The 5545-nt window shown below is 43.8% G+C and overlaps 1 long non-coding RNA gene across 1 annotated transcript; it reads left to right on the top strand.

Annotated features, from left to right (window-relative positions):
• The first annotated feature begins 576 nt into the window (after positions 1-576).
• Positions 577-3802, top strand: LOC308597515. The gene is made up of 2 exons (XR_014013038.1): positions 577-786; positions 3057-3802. It is a non-coding gene; the product is annotated as an uncharacterized lncRNA (long non-coding RNA).
• Positions 3803-5545: the final 1743 nt, after the last annotated feature.

The raw sequence follows: 5545 nt of genomic DNA, 5'->3' as shown, positions 1-5545 counted from the left end.
GAATCAGAGATCTTCCCTCCTTGCACTCTCAATGAGATAGAGCAGAAGATATAGAAACAGGAAAAATTCCAGAGTTCAACAGCATGACGTTTTCATTTCACGAAGTTAAAAGCATAGCCTTATGAACGTCTAGGCTTCTTCACTGGTGCGTCTAGTCTTGTTCAATATCGTCCTCGTACTGACGACGGGCAGCTGCACCCGATGCCCGGGCTTGCACCTGGCATCCTCTGCAGGAAAAACACGTGCTCCATCCTTGTGATTCCAGTTCGGTAAATCCAGCCATCATCTTTAAGTATCCAGATTAGCTTCGCACCTCGATGGTCCTCTAAGAACAGAAATAATACCTGAGCAATAAATACGAGCTTCAGAAACTGGGGGAAATGGTCCACATTTCTCCGCATTCCGGCCTAAGCATCCCCTCCTTGCCCTGAAACCGCCGACCTCTTCCTGAACCCGCAGAATGACGCGCCCTCGACGCCCTCTCTTCCAATGCGCGCCGGGAAAGGACCTCTCTTTGCAGTTGTTGGCAGGATCTGCACCCAGGGCGCGGACGGGAGGCGGTGCCGGCTGGCAGCTATGAGCCATTTCCCTTCTCCCGACAAGGCGTTGCGTCACTAACGTGCCAAATTTTCTCCCTTTTGCTTTCTCTCCTGCCGCTTGAAGCAGCGGGGCGCAATGCTGGCTTGCATCCACAGCTTTACGAAATCGTGCGTCTCCAAGCAGCACCTAGTTATCTGGAAAGGCACTGTTGCGCTCCTGGAGGGAAACTGCGGAGGCTACTCCGAGGTAAGAACAGGGGACGGGACAGACAGACAGATAGATAGACAGACAGACAGACAGACACACACACACACACACACACACACACACGCACGCACGCACGCACACACACACACACACACACACACACACGCACGCACACACACACACACACACACAGAGAGAGAAACACTCCGCTTGGGGCAAGCAGGTGTGCAGGGCTGCAGTTTGCGCTCCTTAGCGCGCGGTTCTTCACAGTTTCCCCCTGCTTAGACGGCACTTGGCACCGGACCGGGCTTCGGCTGGAACTTAAGTTTGGCTGGCGCAAGCCTTGCGTGGAAGTGACGGTGTGTGATCTAGGAGTCCTGCTTCCTAATCCCAGATGGAAAGGGAATATTTGTGGTGAGGGAGGGGGGGAAAAGAAGCTCTCGCTTTTCAAAGATGCTTGGAGCTGTGCTTGCGGGCGTTAGGGCCGAGCCCAGGCGCAACTGATGCCAATCGTGGAAATAAAGTCCACAGAAATGTGCTAACCCACGTTGGTTCATGCATGATCCGGCGTTTGTATTGAGACTACACTACTGCACCTTTCTAATCCAGTAGCATTCCAGAGAAAGCTACCTTGAAAGTCTTGGCTGACGACATTCTCTCTAGTAACGTAAATTTTACTTCCCAAACCTTCCCCATGTCATTGGTGCCAGCATGCTCCACAAACAATGCTTCCTCTCCAGCATTATCTATCAGGTATTGTACCTGCAACCAGTAGCTGTCAGTGGTATCGTGTTGCTCAAGTGGCTTCCTGATGTTGAGCGTCACAGCTGGTTACTGAGAAGGAGGAAGCAGGGAGCTCAATGTAGCATGGGTGTGGCAGCGGGAACATTGGATTGGCTTCACTGCTGCGCCCTCTCCCTCTTGGTAACTGGCAATGATGCTCACCGATGGAAAGCCAGGTGAACATTCCTTCTTGCTAACTAAAGTACTACTGTTTGCAAACTACGGTAACATTTTATGCATCTGATGGAGTGTAGTCAAGGAACACCTGAGTACGTTGCCTTGTAAATGCCAAGAAGCCTATTTTGGCATTGTGATATAAATTAATGAATAATGATTATGAAAACTTAGGCCATAATAAAATTGGTAGTCTTTAAAGTGCCACAGGGACGCGGGTGGCACTGTGGTCTAAACCACAGAGTCTAGGGCTTGTCGATCGGAAGGTCGGCGGTTCGAATCCCCGCGACACGGTGAGCTCCCGTTCTTCAGTCCCAGCTCCTGCCAACCTAGCAGTTCGAAAGCACGTCAAGTGCAAGTAGATAAATAAGGTACCACTCCAGCGGAAAGGTAAACAGCGTTTCCATGCACTCCTCTGGTTCGCCAGAAGCGGATTAGTCATGCTGGCCACATGACCCGGAAGCTGTCTGCAGACAAACGCCGGCTCCCTTGGCCAGTAAAGCGAGAAGAGCACCGCAAACACGACTGGACTTAACGGTCAGAGGTACCTTTACCTTTTAAGGTGCCACAAGGGTCATTGTGCTCATCTTGGTAAAAAAGTCATATACAAACTTGACAGCACCCTCCTTCACTTCATTTCCCCTCTTCTTTGTCCAGTGACTGTACATTAAAGTGTAAAGGACTTGAGGTGCCTTTTTTTCTGTATACTGTACTGTATATTAGCCACCAGAAAGAATAGCACAAACCATAGTTGAATAGCCATTAGTCGAAAGAGTTTGTAACATAGAAACTGTGACAAAGTTGATACAGTGGTACCTCTGGTTATGTACTTAATTCGTTCCGGAGGTCCGTTCTTAACCTGAAACTGTTCTTAACCTGAAGCGCCACTTTAGCTAATGGGGCCTCCTGCTGTCACTGCACCGCTGCTGCATGATTTCTGTTCTCATTCTGAAGCAAAGTTCTTAACCCGAGGTAATATTTCTGGGTTAGCAGAGTCTGTAACCTGAAGCATATGTAACCTGAAGCGTATGTAACCTGAGGTACCACTGTATATATAATTTTATATCCAGGGAGAGAAGAATGTGCTGCTTACTCAATGTTTTATTCAATTAACAATAAACTGACAGGGGGATAATATCAATTAAGGTTTCAAAGAGAACCTGATAGAGCAATCATGTAATTCCAGTACACCATCAATCATTACTGAATCAAAAAGAAATTAGCACTTCCTGGATCCAGTTCTACTTGCTCACTAAGAACTGAGTGTGAACCAAAGTGGCTGAGATTTTCCAAGAACTACATTTGTCATTAAAAATGAGCAATTAATACTATATGATTTTTTTGCACCACAGAACAATGGATCTCGGAATGTTGAAGTCATATTTCGGAACTCCCTAAAGTGTATCATGCAGAGAAAAGAGAAATGTGGGACTCACACATCCAAGGAACTTGAGGAAATGTGGAACAGCTATACGAGGATTTGAAATGTCAATACATCACCTTGAGTGAATGAATCACTACTAAACTCTGCAAGCTTTCAGACTTTATGCATTATAAAGGTTTATTTTTTTTAATGCTGTTAATTTATTCTTTGTGAACATTTCAAACTGTGGGGGTTTTTTTATAGACAGCATACATTTTACAAGGCTTATATTTGATGGTGTTAATTTATTTTATAGTAATATTTCAAACAATAAATTACTGGCTAGGTTCAAGGTCCTTGTATCAATGTGCAAAGCCCTTAACAACAGCTTGATCACTGAGATCTACTGGAGCAATGCTGTTAATTTACCCATGTGTGAATGAGGTCCAAATGATATCTATGAGAAATTGAGCATTTACCACAGCTGGAATGCCCTGCTAATAGAAATTTTCCAGGCACTGTTGTTACCTGTTTTTAGATGTCTTTGGATAACTTATTGTTACAACAACCAATTCAGTGGGATAACTTTTATGTGAGTCTCCAGCTCCTTATGTTTTTGATTCTTGCTTTTATATTTGCCTTATGTTGCGGTTTTATATTTGCTGTACACTGCTTATATGTTTTCTATATGAGTCAGAGGTCTATATTTTTATAAATAAAAATGCTTTGATGAAATGTTTTGCAATGTACAGTACACTGAGTTGTGAACAATCTTGTGCAATTTGTGCCAGGAAATAAGGAAACCCATGGAGTCAATCAAACCACTTTGCCTGTATTTACCTTTTTAAAACCGGCTTCTTCCCATTGAAGGCAAAACAAATTTACAGGTTAGTCTTTATGATCAAACAGTGGACATCAGCATGAAACAGTGTGCTTTGAATAGAGCTTCTGCTTAGATGCCAAAATCCAGCACTGAGTTTAGTAGTAGTATTCTCCATGCTACGTGACTTGGTGCATGTGGTACTGTATGTCTTATTATTGTTAGCTGTTATTCCTGCATTGCAGGGGATTGGACTAGATGACCCTTGGGATCCCTTCCAACTCAACTATTCTTTGACTATGTTGTTGTTATTACTATTACATTTGTCAGTTTCTTCATACAACGTCTCAAAACAAGATAAAATGCAATAAATAAAAGCCATTTAATTTTTTTTTTAAAAATGTAAAACAATGAACAATGCAAAATGAATAAAATGTTCATCCAACAATTTACTAAGGATAAGCCCTACTCACCCCATTAAAAGATGGACATCAGTGTAGGAGGTAACTTAATTACCAAAGTCTCAGTGAAGAAAAAAATTCCTAGATCAAAGACTGACAATGATGGTGCCAGGCACATCTTTCCACAGCGATCGTTCCACAGATGGGGTGAGCACAGGTGAAAAGCCCTGCTGTAATATGGCCACCCTCCACAACTCCTTTAAAGAGGGGCACATGGAGAAAGTCCTCAAGTGAAGCGCACAGGATGCAGATTGGTTCATATGGGGAAATTCAGTCCTGAGCCATATAGGGCTTTAAACCAGTAGAGTGGTACCTTGGTTCTCAAACGCCTTGGTTCTCAAACACTTTGGTTCTCAAACGCTGAAAACCCGGAAGAAAGTGTTCTGGTTTTCGAATGCTTTTCGGAAGCCGAACGTCCGATGCAGCTGTCGGCTATCGTTTTTGGGGCACCTGGACCAATCAGAAGCTGCGCCTTGCTTTTCGAACATTTCAGAAGTCAAATGGTCTTCCGGAATGGATTAAGTTTGGCGCTTTTGTCTTTGCTATTTATTTTGCGTTTTTGTTTTTGAGGCTTTTTCTGTTAATTTGTTTTTGTGGCTGTGTGGAACTCAGTTCAGCTACTGCTTGATTGATTGTGTGACTGCGGAAATGGATAGACCCCCATCCAAACAATGACTATCATCAGTGCAGGTAATAATTTTTTAAAATTTATTTTATCATCCAGGTACACTCCTGGATTTACACTGATTTCCAGGTACACTCCTGGATTTACAGAAGCTGTCCCAGTTTCTGATTTGATCCCAGTATATCCCGCTTTATCCTTAGGACGTCCCTATTTTCATCGGGAAAATGTTGGGATGTCCCTATTTTCATCGGAGGGTATGAGGTTGACAACAAATAAAAGGAATTGTTATGATCTTTTCTATGAACCGCCCTGAGACCTCTCGGTATAGGGCAGTATATAAATTCATTCAATCAATCAATCAATCAATCAATCAATCAATGGCAAGCTCCCACACAATATTACAACCCCCTTTTCTTAGAGGAAAAGTCACAGCAGTTTAAAACAGCATAAAACCTATTCTATGCTCATAAGTACATGTTGTTGTTGTTTAGTCGTTTAGTCGTGTCCGACTCTTCGTGACCCCATGGACCAGAGCACACCAGGCACTTCTATCCTCCACTGCCTTCTGCAGT

This window comes from Podarcis bocagei (genome assembly GCF_964188305.1).
Source record: "Podarcis bocagei genome assembly, chromosome: 11".
Taxonomy (NCBI): Eukaryota; Metazoa; Chordata; class Lepidosauria; order Squamata; family Lacertidae; genus Podarcis; species Podarcis bocagei.
Note: the sequence above shows the minus strand (reverse complement) of the source record. Positions and strands in the feature narration are given on the sequence as shown.